Genomic DNA, 27123 nt, shown 5'->3' on the forward strand with positions numbered 1-27123 from the left:
CACAAAAAAATAAAATAAAATAGAGGGTTTATTTCTTGACTCCTCAGTTCTTTTCTACCTGCCCACATATCTGTCCTTATGCTAGTATACATACTACAATGTCTTGGTTACTGTAGCTTTGCAGGAAGTTTTGAAATTGGGAAGTGTGAGTCCTCCAACTGTGTTTTGTTTTAAGACTCTTTGGTTATTCTGAGTCCCTTGAATTTTCATAGAAATTTTAGAATCAGGTGATCCACCTCTTCAAAAGAGCTGGCTGGAATTTTGATTGGGAATATGTTGACTCTCTAGACCAGGGGTCCCCAAACTTTTTACACAGAGGGCCAGTTCACTGGCCCTCAGACTGTTGGAGGGCCAGGCTATAAAAAAAACTATGAACAAATCCCTATGCACACTGCACATATCTTATTTTAAAGTAAAAAAACAAAACGGGAACAAATACAATATTTAAAATAAAGAACAAGTAAATTTAAATCAACAAACTGACCAGTATTTCAAGGGGAACTATGCTCCTCTCACTGACCACCAATGAAAGAGGTGCCCCTTCTGGAAGTGCAGGGGGGACCAGGGGGCCAGATAAATGGCCTCAGGTGGCCGCATGCGGCCTGAGGGCTGTAGTTTGGGGACCCCTGCTTTAGACTAATTTGGAAAGTAGTGCCGTTTTAACAATATTACATCTCTATCTCTTGAACATGAGATGCTTTTTTATTTATTTAGTTCCTTTGACTTTTCTCTCAGCGATGTTTTGCCTTTTCAGAGTATAATAGAGATAGTTTTACTTCTCCCTTTCCAATCTGGATTTATTTTATTTCCTAATTGCTCCTCATTCTTTTTTACTGTTGCATAGTATTTTATTGTGCAAAAATTATATTTTCTAGTCTATAATTGATGAATATGTAGGTTGTTTTCAGTATCTTAAAGTTACCGTAGTACCACAGTGAATAACCTATTACTACGTAGAACATCAGTTTGCAAACCCTTTCATCTCGGGACTCCTTACCTTCTTAAATATGAGCAGTGAATTTGAAAATAGAATTTAACAGTCATCAGATTTTTATTTTCTTACAAAGTTGCTTAGTTTGTATTTGGCAGAAATTGTTACCCTATCTAGATATTAAAAATGATATAATAAAACTAAATGATATCACAAATCAAATATTTAATTTAATTTTTTTGTATTTTTCCAAAGTGAGAAGTGGGGAGGCAGTCAGACAGACTCCTGCATGCGCCCAACCAGGATCCACCCAGCATGCCCACTAGGGGGCAATGCTCTGCCCATCTGGGGCGTTGCTCCATTGCTACCGGAGCCATTCCAGAGCCTGAGGCAGAGGCTATGGAGCCATCCTCAGTGCCTGGGCCAGCTTTGCTCCAATGGAGCCTTGGCTGCGGGAGGGGAAGAGAGAGACAGAGAGGAAGGAGAGGGGGAGGGGTGGAGAAGCAGATGGTGCTTCTCCTGTGTGCCCTGGCCAGGAATCTAACCTAGGACTTCCATATGCCAGGCGGACGCTCTACAGCTGAGCCAACTGGCCAGGGCTCAAATATTTAATTTTTTAAACAGAGTTTTTAATACAAGACACACGCCCCCGCCCAAAGGAACACTGATTTTTAAAATCAGGTCCCACTGTTAGTAATTTAATGGATTTTAGTCTACAAGTCCTTGTCAGTACTGCATCAGCCAGCCAGAGGAGGGTGGGGAGAGCAGTGCCCTGGACTGAGGGAGCACAATGCCATACGCCAGGGGTCAGGAACCTTTTTGGCTGAGAGAGCCATGAACGCCACATATTTTAAAATGTAATTCCGTGAGAGCCATACAACAACCCATGTACATTACGCATTATCCAATAAAAATTTGGTGTTGTCCTGGAGGACAGCTGTGATTGGCTCCAGCCACTCGCAACCATGAACATTGAATGGTAGGAAATGAATGGATTGTAATACATGAGAATGTTTTATATTTTTAACATTTTTTTTTATTAAAGATTTGTCTGCGAGCCAGATGCAGCCATCAAAAGAGCCACATCTGGCTCGCAAGCCATAGGTTCCCAACCCTTGCCATACGCAAATGCCTGCGGAGAAATGAGACTATGGTTGGAAAATATGGGACAGTATATACTTTGGTTAAAAGCAATTTGATCATCACAACAGTTTTGTTCAAACAGCAATTTGGTTGAAAATGAATTTCACCTACTTCTCGTTTTTTCAAGTATTGGTGATTTTGGTGCCTTATGCATTGTTTTTGGAGCCTTTGTGCCACAGTTTTCAGGAAAAGTTTTTCTGATGTTTGCTTTTGTGTTTCTAATTGATTCCAGAAATACTTGTAATTTTGACCTTTAGGGAGTATGTTTTTGTAATAAGTAAAACACAATAAAGGAAAATGTAGCAAAGAAAAGGATTTGAAAATTTCAGCATGTAAAGTTGTCTTTTTCCTATTAAAAAACTTTTTTTTCTCAATAAATCTTATGTTGTTTATATGTGTTTGTATAGTTTGGTTCAGTTTTTATTTTGCTGCATTGCTGAACAATATTAAACCAAGGTTTTATCAACTTAGAGTTCTTTCCATGTTGTGAGTAAACATGGAAAATAGTGAGATCTTATCCCTTTCAGCATAGCATGTAAAAACAAATGAGGTCTCTTAAAAATTAACTGTACTACGGTAGGGTTCTGAACTTGCCTATGTGTAACTCGTGTCTCTCTCTTTTTTTCCTTTGTTTTTTAGTTGAGGTTAAATTTTCTGTTTTCCTTATACGTAAAAAGGACAGCAGGTTGCCCTGGCCGGTTGGCTCAGTGGTAGAGCGTCAGCCTGGTGTGCGGAAGTCCCGGGTTCGATTCCCAGCCAGGGCACACAGGAGAAGCGCCCATCTGCTTCTCTACCCCTCCCCCTCTCTTTCCTCTCTCTCTCTTCCCCTCCCGCAGCCAAGGCTCCATTGGAGCAAAGATGGCCCGGGCGCTGGGGATGGCTCCTTGGCCTCTGCCCCAGGCGCTAGAGTGGCTCTGGTCTCGGCAGAGCATCGCCCCCTGGTGGGCAGAGCGTTGCCCCTGGTGGGCGTGCCAGGTGGATCCCGGTGGGGCGCATGCGGGAGTCTGTCTGACGGTCTCTCCCCATTTCCAGCTTCAGAAAAAAACAAACAAACAAAAAACAAAACAAAACAAAAAAGGGACAGCAGATTGACTTACTCATCATTCAGGATGCCTCACTACTCGCTCCATTTATCAGTAAACGTGAGTGGCGCTCTATACCAGCAACTCTATTCTATCTTTAGAATTTTCTCCTTGGAAGTGTTAGATCAGTTGTGATTTCAATATGGGGATTGGAGTTTGTATAATAAGAAAGTGTAAGCTAGAAATTGGGACACTTCTGTGATTCTGTTAAAAGCAGACCTAACTGGGGTCCTGGCCGGTTGGCTCAGTGGTAGAGCGTCGGCCTGGCGTTCAGGAGTCCCGGGTTCGATTCCCGGCCAGGGCACACAGGAGAAGTGCCCATCTGTTTCTCCACCCCTCCCTCCTCCTTCCTCTCTGTCTCTCTCTTCCCCTCCTGCAGCCAAGGTTCCACTAGAGCAAAGTTTGCCTGGGCACTGAGGATGGCTCTATGGCCTCTGCCTCAGGCGCTAGAATGGCTCTGATTGTGGCAGAGCAACGCCCCAAGATGGGCAGAGCATCGCCCTCTGGCGGGCACGCGGAGTGGATCCCGGTCGGGCGCATACAGGAGTCTGACTGCCTCCTCGTTACCAGCTTCGGAAAAATTAAAAAAAAAAAAAAAAAAAAAAGGCAGACTTAACTGAAAAATATACTAGAGAAGCAAAAAAGTACCTTCCCATTGGCCATCATGGAAGAAACAGGCTTTATTGTGAAGCTCAGATGTGAGTATAGTTATGCTGAGTTTGCTCCTTAAAGAAAGAAGAAACACTTGAATGAAGCAATGGGGATCCAGGTAGAGACTGCTGGTGGCAGGAGTCAGCAAATGGACAGCGGTCTAACTTCCTTATCTACATAACATAGAGCGAACAGATGTTTGCTAACTATATTAGTTAGGAAGCTCTGGCCCTCAAGTAATAAGATCCAAATAAAAATGGCTTAAACTAAATTCATAAACTAAGATAGCTATTATCTGACAGGAATCCTGTAGGCAATGCTATTCCATTGTTGGTACAGGGCTCAGCGGTACTATCTGGGACCCGAGTGCTTTTCTTTGTGTTATATTCAACAAGGTGGTGATATCTTTCCTCTTGCTTGTAACATTTCTACAGCAGTTCCATTATATTTATGTAGACACAGCTGCATAAGTTCTTCTGCACTATGCAGAAGAACTGCAGTTTCCTCTCATATATTGATATATACAGATCTCTTTATTGGTGAAGAAAAGCTTTGCCAAAGGCCTGCCAGGTTTAGCTCTCTTAGGCCCCAGTAGATAGGAATGGGTCAATGCCCATGTCCTTCCTGGCACTTTTAGCATCTGAAGTACAGGCAGGTTCTGCTAGCAAAGAAAAAAAGGGTGGTAGAAATAATTGCTAAGTTGGCAACCAACAGTTTTGGCCATATTTGCCACAGAAAATAACTGACCTACTATGTGCTATCCTATTGTGATAATATATTTTCTTAGAATACAAGGTTAAAAAGGTTTGAAACATTGTTAAATATGACACTAGGAATTATGATGCTTGTGGTTTTATATTCAATCCATGGAGAAATCTGCAGATTCTAATTCCCTTTGAAAACTATCCTGTTCTCCACATTGAGAACTTTACAGAGTCTATTTTCCTTTGAGACCTTATATAGTGATGATAGTTTTAACATTATGCCTCCTTTTTTTGAAAAGCTTTTTACCACTGACAGTTTGTAAGGTAGTAACCCCAATCTGTGATGTTTACTGTGTAGCCAAACAAGTGGACAGAATAGCAACCTATCCTCAACCTCTGGGGAAAATCCATGAATTATAGTGAAATATTAAGTGTTCCAATGATTTCAGCAGATTTTCAGATGAAGCTGCCATCAGCAACTTATTCTCATGGTGTAACACATAGGCAAGTGGTTTAAATTAACAAGAGGACTAATCTGGCCTTTATGTAGAAATTGAAATGACAGCCTCATTGGACACTCTGTGGTATAGCAACAGACAGCTTGGGATAAACCTGTTTTGAAGATACATGGAATGTGTACTCAAGGCATCATGTATCTATGCCCCCCCCCCATTTCCTCATCAAATGTGGAACCGTCATGATTGCTTTCTTGGAGGGACATCTAAAAGCTGTCTAAAGCCATAAACTAAGATAGCTATTATCTGTTTATTATTATAAACACAAAGGTTTCCATCTTAAATTCTATGATTTGATATCTGCCAGCATCAACAATGAAAGTCCGGCCAGCTATTTTTTAAAAATGGATGAAGTGTCTGAACAGTATGTCAGTGGGAAAATGCTAATACAGAGATAGAAATTTCAGGACTTCAGAAATGAAAGGTTTGTGATGAAGGGCTGAAATTAAACCAAATACTGTTTATTCCTACCTTCATGTTTTTTCCTAGGTTGGGTATAAAATGGAATTATTTTGAATAATAATTATCTGGTATATTTTTATGTCTATTCTAGTGAGTTACGGACTTTGACTATCTTCTGTAATTTCATATTCTTTCTTTTTTTGTGTGGCAGAGACAGAGAGAGTCAGAGAGAGGGACAGATAGGGACAGACAGACAGGAAGGGAGAGAGATGAGAAACATCAATTCTTTGTTGCGGTTCCTTAGTTGTCCATTGATTGATTTCTTATATGTGTCTTGATGGGGTGGGGGGGGGGCTACAGCAGACTGAGTGACCCCTTTGCTCGAGCCAGTGACCTTGGGTTCAAGCTGGTGAGCCTTGCTCAAGCCCGATAAGCCCACGCTCAAGCTGGCGACCTTGAGGTCTTGAACCCAGATCCTCCGCGTCCCATTCTGAAGCTCTATCCACTGCGCCACTGCCTGATCAGGCAGTAATTTCATATTCTTTCTTGCCTTTTAAAAAATATAAACACTAACTGATTTATCAATGTCACTGCATTAAAATTAATAAAAATGAGATTAAAAAATATATAAACACTAAAAAAGTGAACCAAACTACATTGGAGAAGCTATACCAGTTGGTTTTAAATTAATTAGAAAAAGTTTAAGTGGAAAAATAAATGCCCAAGTCCTGAGAAACTCCAGTTCTTTGCCTCTTATGATTTTCAATTATTTTAATAATTTTCTTAGAGAACATTAAAAAAGTATATAAATGAGAATAACAGAAAGAGTACCCCATAAGTCTGCAATACCTGTGCATTTCAACTACAGGTATTCCTCACTGACCCAGCTTTGGTTATCTGAATTCAGAAACAGAATAGATGGGATAGCAAGGGATACTTAGATTTTATTTCTAACCTGTTTCAATAGATTCATCTTATTTCTATTGTATATCACTATTTTTTCATATTTGTTCTTATTATGGAACATTTAAGTTAAAAAATTTTCTCTGTAGGTAATCAGTTAAAGCAGTAATAACTGGCAAAAATGAATTAAAGTTTTAAAAAAGATGTGTAAAAGCTGAAAATTCTGAAAAATGAAAAAAGTGCTTTATAAATATAGAATCATAAAAGCACTCCATTAAGTATAAAGGTACTAATAATTGAGAAAAGATGATTAGGTTATTAAAGTTTTTCACTTTTTTAAAATGGTATTTTTTATTTTGAAATAATTAGATTTATAATAATATTTTTTTAAATGTTATTTATTTATTGATTGATTCTAAAGAGAGAGAAACACTGATTTGTTGTTACACTCATTTATACATTCACTGGTGGATTGTTTGCATGTGCCCCGATTGGGGGTCCAACCCACAATGTTGGCATATTGGGTTGATGCTCCAACCAACTGAGCTACCTGGCCAGGATTATAATAATTTGTTTTGAAATAATTTTTCTTTAGAGATAATTTTAGATTTATTTAAGAGTTGAAAAGATACTGTAAAATTACCCAACTTTCTCCAATGTTAACATTTTTTTAAATGTTTATTTTATTGATTTTAGGGAGAGAGGTAAGGAGAGAGAGAGAGAGACAGAGATGACAGGAATATTGATCTGTTCCTGTGTGTGCCCTGACCGGGGATTGAACTGACAACCTCTGTGTTTCAGCACGAGTATATTTATTTTTGATTGTCACATCAGCCAAATTATTATGTTGACCAACATGGACACTGTTGATGTTAATCATAGTCACTGCTATGCCTAAATTTAGCCCTTTCAGGGGGTCCTGTTTGATACCATGTGACCTTCATTCCTTGTTCCTCAGGCTACAAATGACTGACTGGCCTTTAGGCAGGTGCCCGGCCATATTCAGTCTAAATGCTGGCCGGAAAACTATGATGTGACTTTGTCACAAAGATGGCTTTTCAGTTTTCACTTCACTTCTAATCTGTGTTTATCTTTTTTGTCAACTCCTCCCCCCTTTCTAAAGTAGTCCAAATGTCTTTTCTTTTTTAACCAAAAAAGCCTGATTAAAATGGTATGCATTAAGTAGCTGTATCATAGTTGACTGTGCCTGGAGTGTGTGTATGTATGTGTCTGTAGTGAAGGAGGGAGGAGCAGCTCACCAGATAGTGTGTCTCTTCATAGGACCAGTTTATTGGCTCTATTTTGTATTTGTTTTTTTGGAATTTTTGAATCTAGAGATGGGGATCTTTTATGGCTTCTAGAACATTTTCAACTGTTGCCTCTTCAAATACTGTCTTTATCCCACTCTATCCTCCCTCATTTTATCTTGTATGTTTCTTACTCTTTCTGTGTTTTCCAAGTTTTACTTTTTCTGTGCCTCATTTTACAGAGGTGCCCAGGAGCAGGCAAAGTGCTGCCTTCATACAAGGTTTGCAATTCTCGGAACCATCAAATGATGCAAACCTTGGTTATGAGACTGCAGGGACTGATTTTGCTGTCAAGTGGCTGTTTCCCTAAGGGTGTCACCTTTAGGGTTACAGGTTATTGTGGGGATACTTTCCTTTTATTATTTATTTATTTTTTTGTGTGACAGAGACAGAGTCAGAGAGAGGGACAAATAGGGAAGGGAGAGAGATGAGAAGCATCAATTCTTTGTTGCAGTTCCTTAGTTGTTCATTAATTGCTTTCTCATATGTGCCTTGACAGGGGTGAGGGTGGAGGGGACTACAGCAGACTGAATGATCCCTTGCTTGAGCCAGCAACCTTGTGCTCAAGCTGGCGACCTTGGGGTCTCAAACCTGGGTCCTCCACATCCCAGTTTGACACTCTATCCAGTGCGCCACTGCCTGGTCAGGCGGGACTCTCTTTTTAGACTCATCATTTTATGTGGGTTCTGTTTTTTATATATTTTTTTATTTTTTTAAAACTTTTATTTTTATTTTTATTTTTTACAGAGACAGAGAGAGAGTCAGAAAGAGGGATATATAGGGACAGACAGGAACGGAGAGAGATGAGAAGCATCAATCATCAGTTTTTCATTGCGACACCTTAGTTGTTCATTGATTGCTTTCTCATATGTGCCTTGACCATGGGCCTTCAGCAGACCGAGTAACCCCTTGCTCGAGCCAGCAACTTTGGGTCCAAGCTGGTGAGCTTTGCTCAAACCAGATGAGCCTGCGCTCAAGCTGGTGACCTCAGGGTCTCGAACCTGGGTCCTCCACATCCCAGTCCGATGCTCTATACACTGTGCCACCGCCTGGTCAGGCTCTGTGGGTTCTGTTTTTTGAATTATGTTCCTTGTACCTCATCTACCAAACAGAAATTTTTATTTTCCCTTCAGATCAAAAGCAACTTCAATGCTTTCTCGAGATGCCTGGTTTCCTCTTACACTTTAGTTGGCTAATTTCTTACTATCTTGTTATCTGTTAGTGACTTTTAATAACTTGTTTTCTAAAGAAAAAAATGAAAAATAATTTGTTTTTTATATTTTATTTATTCCCCCCATACAGGTAAACCATTTTTCTAAATTTAGAAATTAAATTTAATGGGGTGACATTGATCAATAAGAGTACATAGGTTTCAGGTAAACATTTCCATGGCATTTGAACTATTGATTGCATTGTGTGCCCATCACCCAAAGTCAACTCATTTTCTGTCACTATAATACTGTTTTTAGTTGTTTTCACAGGAAGAGTTGACTTGAATTTAGCTCATTTTGGAAAGTTGGAACTTATGTTGTTATTTATATTTTAACTATGTCTAATATTGGTCATGATTAATTTTTTAAAAACACATACAATATCCTATTGTAATGTCTACACTATGTATAGGTTCCTATGGGGAGAAATGATATATTTTAACCATAAATGAGTATGGAGCATCTTTCATTATTATCAAACAGTCTCTTGTTTTCAGTAAAGTTCTTATAGGCTAAATTTTATTCCTCTGCACTGAATTTATTTATTTATTTTTTTAGGGAAACTTTATTTTTTTGCTAGAGATAGAAAGACAAACAGGAAGGAAGAAAGAGGGAGATAGACGAGAAGCATCAACTCACAGTTGCAGCACCTTCGTTGTTCATTTTTTGCCTCTCATACGTGACTTGATGAGGGAGCTGCAGTCAGTGACCTTTGGGCTCAAGCCGGTGACCATGGGGTCATGTCTATGATCCCACGCTCAGCCAGCGACCCCGTGCTCAAGCTGGTAAGCCCTCGCTCGAGCCAGTGCTTAAGCCGGTGACCTCGGGGTTTTGAACCTGGGACCTCAGGATCCCAGGTCAACACTATCTCTGTGTCACCACAGGTTAGGCCAATATCTTTTTTTTAGAGAATAAATGAGTTTAGAATTCAGAATAGAATTCTTAGAGATATAAATTTTCTCACCATCAGTTAATAGGTAATATAAATATGGTGATGCTGGGATGGATGTGAGAGATGCAAAGAAAGGAGCCCTGGGGGATGGTCAGCATTAAGGGTTGAGTAGAGAAAGAAAGGAATTATCTGTGATGATGAAAGAAAAGTATGAATTATCATAGAAGCTTCCTCCATTCTATTTTAAGCTTTTGAGGTCTGTGACTGTCATGGTCATTATCTTATCGCCAGTTCTTTGTCATAAAGTAAATGTGAAGTGAAGGCTGAGAAGTTTTAAGAAAGTGATCTCAGTGTCAAATGTAACAAATATATAGATTAACTAATACAAGCACATCTATAGACCAGTTTCCGTAGAATCTCCATAGTAGAGCAATGGCAGGTTGCTGAAGACTGTATGTATAGTGAATAGTTGTGGGAGTGGGAACAGGAAGTAAAGACATTCTTTTTCTATTTTTTATTTTCATTTATTGATTTTAGCCAGAGAGGAAGGGAGAGAGAGACAGAAACATTGATTCATCCTGTATGTGCCCTGACCAGGGATCAAACCAGAAACCTCTGAGCTTTGGGCTGATCTGACCAGGGCTATTCTTTTCAAAAAGCTTGGTTATGACAAAAAGTAGAGACATAGGATAGGATAGTAGGTTAAGAGCCTGTTGTATCATGATGAGGGAGACTGCAGCATGTTTACATGCTGAATGGAAAGAGTCAGTATAAAGGGAGAAACTGAAGGTATAGGAAAAAGGTATTTGAGATTGAGCATTGTCCTTAAGAGTAGAAGAAATGGAGTAAAGATACTGAGTTTGAATAAGAATGGGAACAGTGAAGGAGGGGTGGTGCAGATGGAGAAAAGGGTTTGTATGGTAGGTAAGGAATTTGGGGCATCAGCACACTTGATGTATTTTTTTTTTTTCAGTGAAGTGGGGGGGATAATGTCACCAGCTGAGATTATAGGGGGAAAGGATGGTGATTGTCTCAAGGTCTGGGTGGTTCTTACTAAAATGTATGTATTTGGCAGCCATGGTTGTAAATAGGATGAGTTTGACAGGAATCTAAGGGGATAAGTGTAGCCAACTGCAAAGAAAAAATCAACATGTAATTGACCAAATAATGTATATAAGCAATAGGTGTGCCTCCCTTTGGGAAGGCAGAGCTTTGGATGTGAATCCCCTCTCTCCTTTACTAGCTGCAAGTAAGTAAAACTACATAACGACAACCATGTCTTGTTCTTGAATAGAGCACCCCAAATGGCAAACCCTTTGATTTCGGTAATTGTTTGAGGAAAAGGGGAGGATTTTGAAGCTATTGAGGGAAATGAGAGGACTAACTGAATTGGATTACTTAGAAGAATTGTAATGATGTATTTTTCATGATTCTGGAATAAATAGTTGTGTGATGATTTTTCATCCTCTCAGGCCTCACCAGCCCGAGTGTCTAAGCAGATAAGTTGAGCATTTGGATTGATCTTGATCTGGGTTTTACGGGCCACTGTGGCAGAAAGGGCGAGGAGGCAAGAGATTGCAGTTCATGAGAATGTTTGAGGTGATGGGCCAATGAGTTCAGGCTGAATGGGGAACAAACGAAACCAGAAAGTAGCTGCTGGAATATGAAATGGTCAAGGTGGATGTTGAAATTTAAGACTAAATAGGAGGAATAGTTGCGGGCTGTGACTGAAGGCAAGTTCTGGCTACCAAATGGGTTCTGCAGGTGAGAGAAAATGAAGGTTCTTGGACTTGAGGAGATAAGGGAACTGTAAAGGTAGGGTGTAACAGGGGTCAGCTTCACAGGAAGTGAGTACAGAACGGTGGCAGCACAAGGGCTAGAAAGATTTTGAACCAGGTTCCGAAGGCTTTAGTGAGTGTGGGAGACTAACCAAGAGGTCAGTAGTTGGCCGTAACAAGGAAAGAAAGGTAGCAACAGATGACATAAACCTCAAAAGAGGTATTTTTATTTGAGGGTAAAGAACTATGATGGTGAACAAGGAATGACTTGAATGCTTTGCATCTGCTGAGTGAGAGAAAAATAGCTTGCATTCATTTCAGTTTAGACAAGAGGATTGCTGGAGTGTTATTTGAAATGGTTCAGGGTTTAGGGTATTTGTTTACAATGGAACAATATAAAGGGTTATCAGGAACTTTAGCTATTGAAGGATGTGTGATTTTCTTTCTTTCTTTTTTTTTTTTTTTTTTACAGAGACAGAGAGAGAGTCAGAGAGAGAGATAGATAGGAACAGACAGACAGGAACAGAGAGAGATGAGAAGCATCAATCATTAGTTTTTCGTTGTGCATTGCGACACCTTAGTTGTTCATTGATTGCTTTCTCATATGTGCCTTGACCGTGGGGCTACAGCAGACCTAGTAACCCCTTGCTTGAGCCAGCGACCTCGGGTCCAAGCTGGTGAATTTTTCTCAAACCAGATGAGCCCGCGCTCAAGCTGGCGACCTCGGGGTCTCGAACCTGGGTCTTCCACATCCCAGTCCGACGCTTTATCCACTGCGCCACCGCCTGGTTAGGCGGATGTGTGATTTTCAAGGAGGGATAGTACAAAGCAGAAATGAGATCAGAGTGCAGCAGGAAAGAGGAATTAACTGGCGAGAATTAATCATTGGAGTGCTTACATTTTGAATGATTGCGGTGATAATAAAGAATGTGGTAGTCTTAGCTGATTTCTAATTAAAAAAAATATATATTGATTGATTTTTAGACAGAGAGAGGAAGGGGAAGAGAGAGAGAGAAAGAGAGAGAGAGAGAGACATTGACATGTTTCTGTATGTGCCCTGATTGGGGATGGAACCCGTAAACGCAGCACACTGGGATGACACTCCAACCAACCGAGCCACCCAGCCAGGGCTCAAAATTTATTTTAATTTGTGGGAAAATGTGTTTGTGTTGACAGACTGCAATACTGGCTAATGCACAAAGTTAAGTGACCTCATTGTGTTCAGGTCTACTTAGCAGTGTTTAGCAATCTATGGCCTCTGCTCAGCATGCCATGAAGAACCCGAGAATGGAGCTGTTTTCTTCTTTGGCAAGCCTTAGCCCTGGAGGAGGAAGGCAGGCATGGGAGTGACTGGTGAAAAGGTATAAGCAATTCTGAAAATCATGACACTTGTTGCTTAGAAAAAATTCTAAATGGAAGGGTTGTATCATTGACACTTCCAGTGATGACTGTATATTTTGCAAATGGGCACAATAAACACCAAATGAAGAAAACACCATCATTTGAATATTGATTTCAAGTCAAAACAGTGGATGTGAGTGATACTTACCAGGGTGACCATAGCTTGATAATGGAAAACGTTCTTCTCCTTGTCCAGTGGATTCCAGGCTGGATGATGACTGAATAGGTTCCACACAATATCTTGGGTAATTGATAAGGCAGACACTCACTTGTAGCCACTGAGGGCTATAAAAGAGTGACAAATAAATACAGCGATTCTCCTTTCCCTGCACGTGCATGTTCCCTGCACCGAATCCACGTGCTGGGATCTGTGAGGAGATATTCCTGGTTTATTATTAAGGAGACAACAGCCAAACAGAAGAGAAGCATAGGGGGAGGTTTGAGGGAAGGGGCATGAACCTTTCTTCTAGTTACCTCCATGTGTTCACCAGTCGGGAAATGCTAACCTTGCTTTTTTAAAAACATATTTTATTTTAAAAATAGTAGAATTGTCTCTTATTTTTCAAGAGCATTTTTAAAAAAAATATTAACCAGTCTTCTTGAGGGGTGGTCTGTAAAAAAAGTGGCTTCCACCTGTGAGTTTTGGAAACTACATCTCTACCTACCTTGGCAATTCACTATGCAAATCAACTTTCATCAGCTTAATCAAAGCTGAGGGAAATGATATTAGTACTAATAATTTAGCATTTATTGAGCACTTCTTATTTTAGGCTCTGCTATAACAACCCCACATGTATTAATCTTTCTAATCTTTACAACAGCTCTATCTTCTACAATGATCAGAGTGGTGAATCAACATGCCCAAAGTCACATGGCCAGGCTAGGAGGTGGGAGGACCAAGATTCCAACCCAAACAGACAGGATCCAGAGAGCTTTCAAGCAGCATATTGTACTGTTTGTAACAAATAGTGAAACTGGTTTAGAGTTAAGCCCAGCATTTCTCAAATTTGTTTGACTATGGAAACTCCATCTGGGAGGTGCCGCTTTGACGCAGCCTACACTGGTGATCTGCAGTTTTTGAACACCACTGTTTTAGACTATAACTAGTTTTTATTTTTTACTTTTATTTATTGAATTTAGAGAGAAGGGGGAGAGAAAGAGAGAGAGAAAGAAAGAAAAAAAAAAAGAAAGAAAGAAAAGAAAGAAAGAATCAGGAAGCATCAATTCATAGTAGTTGCTTCCTATATGTGCCTTGACCAGGCAAGCGCAGGGTGTTTAATCACTGACCTTAGCGCTCCAGGTCAATGCGTTTTTCACTGCATCACCACAGTATAACTAGTTTTTTATATTTTACTTTTTACCTTGTATTTCTGCTGATAATATTAAATGTTATATTTACTTATTTGTCACTTTTTTTTCTACTGTACTTGAAAGACTAATATTTTGACCTCAAGTCACTTTATGTTCTCTTTCACAATGACCTTGGGACTTTTTAAAAGGTATTAAAAGTACTTTTTTTTTTTTGTATTTTTCTGAAGCTGGAAATGGGGAGAGACAGTCAGACAGACTCCCACATGCGCCCGACCGGGATCCACCCGGCACGCCCACCAGGGGCGAAGCGCTGCCCACCAGGGGGCGATGCTCTGCCCCTCCGGGGTGACGCTCTGCCGCGACCAGAGCCACTCCAGTGCCTGGGGCAGAGACCAAGGAGCCATCCCCAGCGCCCAGGCCATCTTTGCTCCAATGGAGCCTTGGCTGCGGGAGGGGAAGAGAGAGACAGAGAGGAAGGAGGGGGTGGGGGTGGAGAAGCAAATGGGCGCTTCTCCTATATGCCCTGGCCGGGAATCGAACCCGGGTCCCCCGCACGCCAGGCTGACGCTCTACCGCTGAGCCAACCGGCCAGGGCCTAAAAGTACTTTCATGGTACTAAAATAGTTAATCCAAATCACGATTTTACTCTGTCTTCTCTGCTTTCATATTATCATAATTTTTTTCTTTTTTAAGTGAGAGGAGAGGAGATAGTGAGACAGATATACACTACCACTGGGACCCACTTAGCAACCCCTGTCTGGGGCTGAAGCTCGGACCAACCGAGCTATCCTCAGTGCCAGAGGCTGACATGCTTGGACCAACCGATCCACTGGCTGCGGGGGGGGGGGGGGGGGGGGGGGGGGAGAGTAGAAAGGGAGAGAAGAGGAAGAGGGAGGAGGAGAGAAGCAGATGGTTACTTCTCATGTGTGCCCTGACCAGGGATTAAACCTGGGACATTCATACGCTGGGCCAGTGCTCTATCTACTGAGCCAACTGGCCAGGGCCCATAATTTAAAAAAAATAAAAATTACAAGTTAAGAAACTGACAGCTGTCAAACATTATAATTTGATTTTAACCTTGGCTCTGCCTCTCTATTAGGTATGTGAACTTAGAAAAAATTTGGCCTAACCTGTGGTGGTGCAGTGGATAAACTGTTGACCTGGAACGCTGAGGTCAACAGTTCGAAACTCTGGGCTTGCCCAGTCAAGGCACATATGGGAGTTGATGCTTCCTGCTCCTCCCTCCTTCTCTCTCTCTCTTTCTCTCTCCTCACTAAAAAAATTAAAATATTAAAAAAAGAAAAGAAAAATGTTACTTAATTTCTCAATATTTCTGTTTCTTCGCCTGAAAGAGAAGGTTAATGTCTTGCCAGGTGGCTATGAGAATTAAGTGAGAAAATTCATGTAGTGTCTGGCACATAAAATGTTCTCAATAAATGTAAATTACCTTTTTCCCCTCTTAGGAGGTTATCTCAATTCTATACTGTGAATGAATTATGAAAATAGTTTTAAGAAAGATCAGTTTTAAATTTGAACTCTCTGTGTTATGCTGACACCAGCTACATTACTGATAAAGTGATGTTGTCATGATAACAGGTTATATGGGAGTTAAAACCAGTTCCCTTCCGGCTTTCCAACTGACATTATAAGCAAAACTTGACTGGGTAAACATAGACCTATTTATTAGATCACTTATTATTAATGTTAAACTAGCTTTGGTGCTGACTTCTCCTGTTCTTTTTGAAATTTCACTGCTGTCATTTAAAATCTGACAGACCTTCAAAAGCTTCATAGAATGCTTAATTGTTTAAATCATTCTCCAGAACATGTGAGGTGTATTTTCCAAAGTGATCTTCTCCATCTCGCAATGTGTTCAAAATCATGCGTGTTGGACAGCATTGCTTATATTTTTACATTACTACATGAAGTTTGTTGAGTTTTCATGGCAGTCAACTTTTGGGGTTTATGAGCAATACTGAGCATATATAACCAAAGCATGAATAATCATTACAACAAAGTCTGTGGCAGTTTTTCATTTTCACAATGACTTACTCCCTAAGCAGAAAGAAAATGGGTTTGGTTGAGCTATATGTGGGGGATCTGTAATATCCTATTTTAATTGCCTCTTATAGCCCTTATATATAGTAAACAGTAAATATTTATCGAAGGACTGAATTTGATTTCTAATCCTAACTTTGTGTCTTTAACCTTCTTGAATCTTCTAAGCTTCAGTTGCCTCTTACCTAAAAAAGGAGGTACCACTGTTTACCTCCCAGGATTGTCATAATTCAGTGTTCCTGCATTTAAAACAGCCAGTGTGGCATGCAGCACATAGTAGGCCCACAATGCATTGCATGTTTCCCCAGGCATCTCACTTCTTTCCTCAGTAATGATCTTTTCAAGTACTTTTTTTGGTTCTCATTCCCTAAACATTTAGAAGCTGTGTTCAGGAGAAAATATAAATGTTTGCCAATTAAACTGGAAATATGTTCCTGTGTGGCCCATACTTGGAACATTTTAGCAGATATGATTGTATGTCTGATAAACCTCGATATGAATCCTGGGTTTGCAGTGTACTAATATTGTGACCTTAGGCCAGTTATTTAACTCTTTGAGTAGTGCAAACATTCTTTTACGTCCTCGTGCCTCCTAACCTTCCAAGAGTACGATCATACAAAAATTTTTATTTTAAAAATGTGTAAGGCAACATTAAAAAAAGGCAAATGTATGTTCTTCTTGTTTTCATAGATTGATTATCAAACAAACATGATGTTAAGTTAATAAAACTGTAACTGGAATTTCATTAAAAAAACAACTCACTCCCAGTGGTCAGCGAGCATGAAAAAAACTCACTACTCAAGGGGTTAACCTGAAATTAGTAATGATATGTATAAAGCGTATCATTGTCTGGTTTGCACAGGCCCAAAATAGACGTTACTGCTTTACATTGAAACTATACTGCTCACAAACATTAGGGGATATTTAAAAATAATTATGAAGCAATAAAATATCCCCTAATGTTTGTGAGCAGCATATTATTTAGGCCCTGGCCAGTTGGTTCAGCAGTAGAGGATGAGCTGGGTGTGTGGATGTCCCAGGTTCAATGCCCAGTCAGGGCACACAGGATAAGTGACCATCTCCTTCTAAACCTCTTCCTTCTATCTCTCTCTCTCTCTTCCCCTCCCACAGCCATGGCTTAAATGATTCGAGCAAAGTAGGCCCAGGCACTCAGGATGGCTTTATGGCCTCACCTCAAGCATTAAAATAGCTCTGTTGTCTAGCAACGGAACAGCAGCTCAGACAGGCAGAGCATTGCCTGGTAGGTGGCTTGCCGGGAGGATCCTGGTCCAGGCACATGCGGGAGTCTGTCTCTGCTTCCCCACCTCACTTAATAAAAAAAAAAAAAGAAATAAATAAACTAATATTTCCTCTGCTAATTTACATAATTCATGTATATCGGGAGCCTATCCTATGTAAACCCCATTAAGAGCAGTCAAGAAGATTGTGAATGAACATTGGGCATATTATTAGGTAGGTGACTAAATTTGGCCTTGCCTAGAATCAGGTTCAGCAGAAGCTGTATTTTTTATTGTATTTGAAGCAAAATAAACTAATGGACTGTTACTGCATTTGGCATGACTTTTTTTTCCTGGTATTGCCTTTCTCAATTGATTATCAAAATTAAAAAAAAAAGAATATCAGATAGATTCATGAGTACTAAAGCAGACCAGATAAATTTTGCTATCTATAAGTTTTTATCGTTTGCTGATTTTTTTTTTTTTTTTTGAGAGAGAGAAAGAGGCTGGAAGTGAGAGATATGAGAAGTACTGTAGTTGTGTCACTTCAGTTGTTCATTGATTGCTTCTCATGTGTGCCTTGACTGGGTGGCTGCAGCTCAGCCAGTGACCCCTTGCTCAAGCCAGCGACCTTTAGGCTCAAGCCAGGTATGTCTATGATCCCGTGTTCAAGCTGGCAACCATGTGGAAGATGCCACGCTCAAGCCAGCAACCCTGCGCTCAAGCCAGATAAGCCTTGGACTCAAGCTGGCAACCTCAGGGTTTCAAACCTGGGACCTTAGTGTACTAGGTCAATGCTCTGTCCACTGTACCACCATCTGGTTAGACAGGGAGTATTTTGATTAGTACCTCAATTTTAATTAGAATTGGTCTGTTCATATTTTCTTTTTTTTCCATATTCAGTTTTGGAAGATTATATGTTTCTAGGAATTTATCCATTTTTTCCAGATTGTCCAATTTGTTGGCATATAGTTTTTCACAATATTTTCTTACCATCCTTTGTCTTTTTTGGAATCAGTTGTTACTTCTTTTATTTCTCATTTTATTTATTTGGGTCCATCTCTTTTTTTCTTGATGAGTCTGGTTGAAGGTTTGTCAGTGTTGGTACTCTCTGGTCCTGGAGTACACCAGTGCCTTTCCCCTCATTTTCCTCTCAGGCGCATTTTCCTTGTCTCTCTGTTTCTCCCAAGCTCTAAGGGACCCTGGGAGACTTGCAACCAGGAAGCAATGTCCAGGCTAATTTTTTAAATCTGTCTTTAAGGACCTTTTTTCTCTGACTTTCCTCCTGCACGGTGAATAAATTCTTCTTTTATTTGCTGCAAAATAAAATAAAATAAGATAAAATAAAAAAGAAGTCAATCTTGTTTGTCTTTTCAAAGAACTTGTTTTCATTGATGTTCTGCATTTTTTTTAGACTCTATTTTATTTCTGCTCTGACCCATCGTTTCTTGGCCTTTTGGCTAAGATCAAGTGTATTTCTGCTCTGACCTTTATTTCCCTCCTTCTGCTTACTTTGGGTTTTGTTTGTTGTTCTTTTTCAAGTTCCTTTCCATGTAAAATTAGATAGTTTATTTGATACTTTTATTCTTTCTTGAAAGAGGCCTAAAGTGCTATGAATTTCCCTATTAAGATTGCTTCACTGTGTCCTCTAGATTTTGGGTTGCTGTGTTTTCATTTTATTTGTTTCAGGTATCTTGTGATGTCTTCCTTGATATCATTGTTAACTTACTCATTGCTTAGTAACATGTTATTTAGCCTTTGTGTCTGTGTGGTTTTTAGTTTTTATCTTCAGGTTGATTTCTAGTTTCATACCATTTTGGTTAGGGAAGATATTTGGTGTAATTTCAGTCTTTAAAATGTATTGAGACTTATTTTTCATCCTAACATGTAGTCTGTTACAGAAAATGTAACATCTGCACTTGAAAATAATGTATATTCTGCCTGACCAGGCGGTGGCGCAGTGGATAGAGCATCAGACTGGGCTGTGGAGGACCCAGATTCGAGACCCCCGAGGTTGCCAGCTTGAGCGCGGGCTCATCTGGCTTGAGCAGAAAGCTCACCAGCTTGGACCCAAGGTCGCTGGCTTGAGCAAGGGGTTACTCAGTCTGCTGAAGGCCCACGGTCAAGGCACATATGAGCAAGCAATCAATGATCAACTAGGGTGTTGCAATGAAAAACTGATGATTGATGCTTCTCATCTCTCTCTGTTCCTATCTGTCCCTGTCTGTCCCTTTCTCTGACTCTCTCTCTGTCCCTGAAAAAAAAGAAAAAGAAAAAGAAAATAATGTATATTCTGCTGCTTTAGGGTGAAATGATCTGAAGATATCAATTAAATTCAGCTGATCCAATATGTCATTTAAGTTCTCCATTTTCTTATTGATTTTTTGTCTGGAAGATCTATCCATTGATGTCAACAGGGTGTTAAAATCCCCTACTATGATTATTATTGTCAATCTCACCCTTTATGTCCATCAAGATTTGCTTTATGTTATTAGGTGCTCTTATGATAGGTGCGTAAATGATTACAAGGGTTATATCTTGTTGGATTGCTCCCTTTATCATTAAGTAGTGTCCTTCTTTGTCTCTTTTTATAGCCTTTGTTTAAAGTATTTTGTCAAATACAAGTATTGCTACCTCAGCTTTTTTTTTTATTTGCACATAATATCTTTTTCAATCCTTTTACTTTTAGTCTGTGTGTATCTTTTGTTCTGAGGTGGGTCTCTATTTTTCCCCCCTTTATTATTAACTTTAATGGGATGACATTGATTAATTAGGGAACATAGATTCAGAGAAAACATCTCCAGGTTATTTTGACATTTGATTATGTTGTATACTCATCACCCAAAGTCAAATTGTTTTCCGTCACCTTCTATCTGGTTTTCTTTGTGCCTCTCCCCTCCCCCTTCCCCCTCCCCCATAACCACCACACTCTTGTCCATGTCTCTGAGTCTAATTTTTATGTCCCATGAGGTGGGTCTCTTATGTACATCATATACCGTATTTTTCACTCCATAAGATGCACTTTTTTTCCCTCCAAAAGTGGAGCATCTTATGGAGCGAAAAATGCGGTATTTTATTAAATACTTTAACACCATTTGATTCAGAATTTTTTTTTTCTTACTTTTCTCCTTAAAACCCTAGGTGTATCTTATAGTCAGATGTGTCTTACGGAGCAAAAAATATGGGATATGGGGCTTGTTTTCTTATCCAGTCAGCTACCCTATAGGTCTTTTGATTGAAGCATTTAAGGTAGTTACATATAGTTATTATTGATATGTGCATATTTACTGCCATTTTATTTTTTTAAGCTATGTTCCTCTTTTTTATTTTCTTCTTCTTAAAGCAGGCCTTTTAACATTTCTTATAATACTGGTTTGGTAATAAACTCCTCTAGCTTTCTCTTGTTGAGGGAAGCTCTTTATTTCTCTTTCAATTTTAAGCGATAGCTTTGCTGGGTAAAGTAGTCTTGGTTGTAGGTCCCTCCTTTTCATCACTTTGAATGTTATATGCCATTTCCCTCTTGACTGAAATGTTTCTGTTGAGAGATCAGCTGAAACTGTTGGGAGCTTCCTTGTAGGTAACTGTCTTTCTCTTCTGGCTTTTAAGATTCTCTCTGTCTTTAATTTTTGTCATTTTAATTATGGTGTGTCTTGGCATAGGCTTCTTTGAGTACATCTTGTTTGGAACTCTCTGTACTTCCTGAACTTGTGTGTCTTTTTCTTTTACCAGATTAGGGTAGTTTCATTTATTATTTCTTCAAATAGGTTTTCAGTCCCTTGCTTTCTGTCTTTCTCTTCCATTACAATATAATGCAGATGTTATCACACTTCATGTAATCCCCTAGGTCCCTTAAACTATTCTCAATTTTTGAAATCTTTTTTCTTTTTGCTGCTCTGATTGGTTTGAGACCCTGGGCTTGTCTTCCAAATTGCTGATTCAGTCCCCTGCTTCATCCAACCTTCTTTCTGTTCATTCCTTCCAGTGTATTCTTCATTTCAGATATTGTGTTACTCATTTGTGTCCGGTGCTTTTTTATGGTTTCTATGTCCTTTTTTATGCTGTCAAGCATCCTTATAACCATGACTTTGAACTCTGTATCTGATAAATTGTTTGTATCCATTTCCTTTAGTTATTTTTCTAGAGATTTTTTTTCTCATTTCATTTGGGGGCATGGTTTTTTGTCTTTCCATTTTGGCTGCCTCTGTGTGTTTGTTTCTATTATTAGGTACACCTGCTATGACTCCCAGTCTAGTTAGTGTGGCCTTATGTAGTGTTCTGTGGGATCTTGTGGTGCAGTCCTTGATCACCTAAGCTAAGTGCTCCAGGACTGTCCCTTGATTAGTTATGTGAGCCTTCCTCTTGTAATCGGGTTTTGTCATTCATGTGTGGGGTTAACCCTCAGGTGGGCTGACTGTGAAGCTCAACCCTGACCATGGTGTGCAAGCTACTGTGCACATGCTGACCAGGGGAAGTGGAATTCTCCTCAGCATGATTTGGTGCCTATGGACATCTCCCTTTGGATGTGCTATTTGTGAAGCTTATTGGATTGTGCTCTGATGTTGTCTGAAGCTGACCACTGGGTGTGTTGGTTCTGGGCCATTTGAGAGGGACACTGGTGCAGGCCAGTGTAAGGTGCTGTCTATGACTGGACCTCAGCAATTTATTGGAAGCATAGGTGATTCACAGTTTGTGGTTGCCTTTAGGTAGTATGGACATTTTAATGATGTTAATTCTGCCTGTCCATGAACATGGTAGATGCTTCTACTTATTTGTATCTTCTTCAGTTTCTTCCTTCAGTGTCTTATAAATTTCCAAGTACATGTCATTTACATCTTTGGTTAGGTCTGTTCCTAGGGTTTTTAAAAAAATATATTATTATTTATTCATTTCCAGAGGTAGGGGGAGGGAGGGAGAGAGGGAGGGAGGGAGAGAGAGAGAGAGAGAAAGAAAGAAAGAAAGAGGGAAGGGACTCAGGAGGAGCAGGAAGCATCAACTCCCATATGTGCCTTGACCAGGCAAGCCCAGGGTTTCAAACCAGCGAACTCCATCTTTCAAGTTGATGCTTTATCACTGTGCCACCACAGGTCAGGCCGGTATTTTATTCTTTGTAAAGCAATTATGAATGGGATTGGTTTCTGAGTTTCTCTTTCTGATAGTTTATTATTGGTGAATAGACATGCAGCTGATTTCTGGATGTTAATTTTGTATCTTGCTACTTTACTGAATTTATTTATCAGTTCTGATAGTTTTTTTGTTGAAATCTTTAGGGTTCTCTATATACAGTATCATGCCATCTACCAATAATGACAGTTTTATTTCTTCTTTTCTGATGAATATACCTTTTATTTCTTCTTTCTGTCTGACTTCTGTGGCTAGAACTTCCAGTACTATGTTGAATAAGAGTGGTGTAATGAGGCCTGACCTGTGATGGCACAGTGGATAAAGTGTCAATGTGGAACACTGAAATCTCTGGTTCAAAACCCTGGGCTTGCCTGGTCAAGGCACATATGGGAGTCGATGCTTCCTGCTCCTCCCTTCTTATCTCTCTCTGTCTCCCTCTCTCTCTCCTCTCGGTAAAATGAGTAAATAAAATCTTAAAAAAATATTTTAGCCCTGGCCGGTTGGCTCAGTGGTAGAGCGTCAGCCTGGCGTGCAGGAGTCCCAGGTTGGATTCCCGGCCAGGGCACACAGGAGAAGCGCCCATCTGCTTCTCCACCCCTCCCCCTCTCCTTCCTCTCTCTCTCTCTCTCTTCCCCTCCAGCAGCCAAGGCTCCATTGGAGCAAAAGTTGGCCCGGGCACTGAGGATGGCTCTGTGGCTTCTGCCTCAGGCGCTAGAATGGCTCTGGTTGCAACAGAGCGACGCCCCAGATGGGCAGAGCATCGCCCCCTGGTGGGTGTGCCGGGTGGATCCTGGTTGGGCGCATGCGGGAGTCTGTCTGACTGCCTCCCCGTTTCCAACTTCGGAAAAAATACATTAAAAAAAAAATTTTTTTAAAAACGAGTGGTATAGGAGATTTAAGCAATCAGTTGTCTCCTCACAGTTTTGTTTTAGTGACTATTCAGATGAAAGAATGTATACTAGCTTTAAATTTCAATTGCTTTTTGTTTTGAGCAATATATAATGCACCATATATTCTTTCATAAATTGCATAAGTGACAGTGTTCTATCATTTTAGATAGGAAATTCAGTATTAGAATTTAGTAAATTTAGAAAGCAATTAGTGAGCAACTGAAGTGTGGCAACGAAGAATTGATCCTTCTCATCTGTCTATCCCTATCTATCCCTCTCTCTGACTCTCTGTCTCTATAAAAGCAATAAATAAATAAAAGTGCACAGCAAAAACAAAAACTTGAAGGAAATACAATGGGTTGGTTTTTGTGTCACTAAGTATGTGTTTATAGAGTTCCTTTTTTTCTTTTATATTGAATTTATTGGGGTGACATTGATTAATAAAATTATATAGGTTTCAGGTATACAATCATTATCTGTATTCTGTATTGTGTGTCCATCACCTCAAGTCAAGGGCCCTTTCATCACCATTTATCTCCCCTTTATGTTCTTCTAACTCTCCCCACCTCCTTTCTCTCTTGTTAAAGTTTCTGAGGTTTAAGACTCTAGCATAGGGCCTGACCAGGCGGTGGCGCAGTGGATAGAGTGTCAGACTGGGATGCGGAGGACCCAGGTTTGAGACCCCGAGGTCTTCAGCTTGAGTGCGGGCTCATCTGGTTTGAGAAAGGCTCACCAGCTTGAGCCCAAGGTCGCTGGCTCGAGCAAGGGGTCACTCGGTCTGCTGTAGCCCCGGTGGTCAAGGCACATATGAGAAAGCAATCAATGAACAACTAAGTTGTCACAACGAAAAACTAATGATTGATGCTTCTCATCTCTCTCCGTTCCTGTCTGTCTGTCCCTATCTGTCCCTCTTTCTGACTCTCTCTCTGTCTCTGTTAAAAAAAAAAAAAAAGACACAGGGATAGTCCACCTTTTTATACCTACCGCCCACTTTTGTATCTCTGTTAGTAGTAACATTTTCTAACTGCCCACCCGTTCCACAGTAAAGGTGATTTATAAAGTAGGGAAGTAACTGTACTTTATAAAATTTATAAAGCAGAGTTACAGCAAGTTAAAACATATAATAATACCAAGTACTTTATGTCAGATTTTCGCTGTTTGGCAGAATAAATCTTTATAAAACAACTTACTATAGTTAAATCTATCTTTTTATTTATACTCTGGTTGCTCCGCTACCGCCCAACATGAAAGCTGGAATGCCCACTAGTGGGCGGTAGGGACCAGGTTGACTACCACTGCTCTAACATGTTTTGAGTAATTACTTTGTGCACATCTCACAGATACTATCAGATCATGATTGATGTTATTTTCATTTGACAGATAAACTTAATCCTTATTGGACATATAAAGGAATTTAATTTTTGTTTATGGATATTTTCAAAATGTACAGAAAAAGAAAGAATAGTATGATGATCCCCATGTAACTATCATTTAACTTCAACAATTTCAAGTTTACATTTTTAGTAAGTTACAGAGTAGGGTTTTAACCCACATCTCTCTTACTCCAAAACGCATGTTTTTAATTATAATCTTACGCTGCTTTTTTATTTTATCTTTTGATGCTATTGAGTAACTTTATGATGCTGAGTATTTTGGATAACATAGAGTGGAAAGGCATATAACAGTGAGTTTTCTATATAGTTTGGTAATAAGATAGAGAAAGCACTTTTTTAAAATTACATATATTTTATAATAAGCATTTTTAGTTGCAGTGTTCTGCAAAGACAAAACCTGCTGATACAGTTCATCCTGTTTTATAAATCTTTGACCCATTCATCAGACTCTGACCACTCTAAAGATAAAGGATTATGGTTGTATTGGTCTTTCTGATTGAAGTGGCCTTCTACAGATTGAGAAATTGTATAATTATTAACTACCATAATGGATATGTACTTGCAAGTTTCATCTGGTATCACAATGAGCTTTAACCCTCTAGAACACCCAAAACATATCTATAATTGTTGAAATTTATCAGTTGTCCTTAACTTAACTCTTCAGTGTGTGTATTTTTGCTCTGATAAATAATTTTGTTTCCCCCTGCCCTCACCACATCCTACCCCAACCCTGCTCACACACTCACAAGTCCTGTAAATTAGAGAATTTAGTAGCAGCAGCATTAGGTATAAGGACTTTTTTTTAAAAATTACTGTTTTGAATGAACAGGACCATACTTTCTAGTCAATGTTTTTTGTGGGAGGCAGTCCCACACTTGAAGTGGTGTATATTTAGACAGACAAGTAAAGGCACACTGAGGTAATTATTATATACAAATAACCCATGTTTACAGAACTGTGATTTGTCTCAGACATCTCTTACTCTGGGAGATCTTCCCAGGACTCTAAGATTGCTTTGTGTCACTCCTGTGTGTTTTATCATCTCTCTTTTTAGAGGACAAGTAGGGCCCTCAATCTTGAGGGCCTGCAGCTCTATAGCCTCATGGGCTCAGAACCACAAACCATTCCAAACTTGAATCCCAGGACTGTGTAATCTAGTCTGGATATAGGGTCAGGTTTTCTCTTAAGAAAGGCTGAGGAGTATTTGAGATTTTGCTTCCCAGTTTAAGTTACTCATTTGGTTTATAAAAGTAAAAAAGAAAGAAAGAAAGAGGCTAAATAGAACATTGCTTTTTCTATCTCCTGTGATTCTGTCAAATATAGTGATACCAGAAATACATCTGATGCTTGGTATAGAGGAGTTGGCTCAATTACAGATTGGTAACGCGTAACTGGATAGTTCGTAGTTAAATGAATAGGACTGGATGAAATTCTGCAGTGTGTGGCATGAAAAGAAGAGATGGCCCAAGGAAGAAGAGAGAGAAAGATGAATCAGAGGGACAGAAGAGCTAGTTAAGAAGGAGGAGTGTTCTAGAAACTTAGAAAAGAGTTTACAGTTGGAGTAGTCAAGGACTATGAGTATGTATCTGACAATTTGGATTTCACTGTTGTCTTAATAGAGATGGGAAAGATAAGTCAGATTGCGGGACATTTAGGGGAAAATACTAAGTGAGGACACAGTAGCAGTGAGTGTCTTACACTCTTATCAGACATCCTGGAGATGACCTATAGCAGGCCTGTCCCTGGCTAAGGCTACTTAGGCTGTTTTCCTTGAGCCTTTATTGGGGTGGGAGAGGGATGACCCAGGGTCTATGTTGGTAGAGTAGCCCTGGGCTTCTTCCTTCTACAGACACCCCTGCATTTAATCCTATGTTAACTCAATATTACTATTTCATAATTGTCATTTTATCTCTCCCACAAGACTATCAAATATTAAGGTTCCTTGTTATTATTGAATTCCTAGTACCTGACGTAATGCCTGGCATCTGTAGTGGTGAGTAAATATTTGTTACGTGAATGACTGAATTCTTATAAGCACAAAAAAATGTCCAGTTTGTTGTTCTCACAGATTCAAAAAAGTTTTAAGAAAGAGGTTTGGATAAACAGTTTCAAATGGCAGTCAGACAGGGATTGAAAATTAACCTTTGGGCCTGACCTGTGGTGGCGCAGTGGATAAAGCGTCAACCTGGAA

General features: G+C 39.7%; 1 protein-coding gene across 2 annotated transcripts in view; it reads left to right on the forward strand.

Annotated features, from left to right (window-relative positions):
• The window catches only part of SHLD2 (shieldin complex subunit 2), a 67804-nt gene that overhangs the window by 8993 nt on the left and 31688 nt on the right, over positions 1-27123 (forward strand). The window contains exon 2 of one of the 2 annotated variants that reach the window (XM_066349761.1): positions 26896-26925. The exons of the other annotated variant lie outside the window; for it this stretch is intronic. The gene's annotated coding sequence lies outside the window, so the exon portion shown is untranslated. The remainder of the gene's footprint in view (positions 1-26895; positions 26926-27123) is intronic. 2 annotated transcript variants of the gene reach the window in all.

The sequence above is a fragment of the Saccopteryx leptura genome, chromosome 9 (genome assembly GCF_036850995.1).
Source record: "Saccopteryx leptura isolate mSacLep1 chromosome 9, mSacLep1_pri_phased_curated, whole genome shotgun sequence".
Classification (NCBI taxonomy): domain Eukaryota; kingdom Metazoa; phylum Chordata; class Mammalia; order Chiroptera; family Emballonuridae; genus Saccopteryx; species Saccopteryx leptura.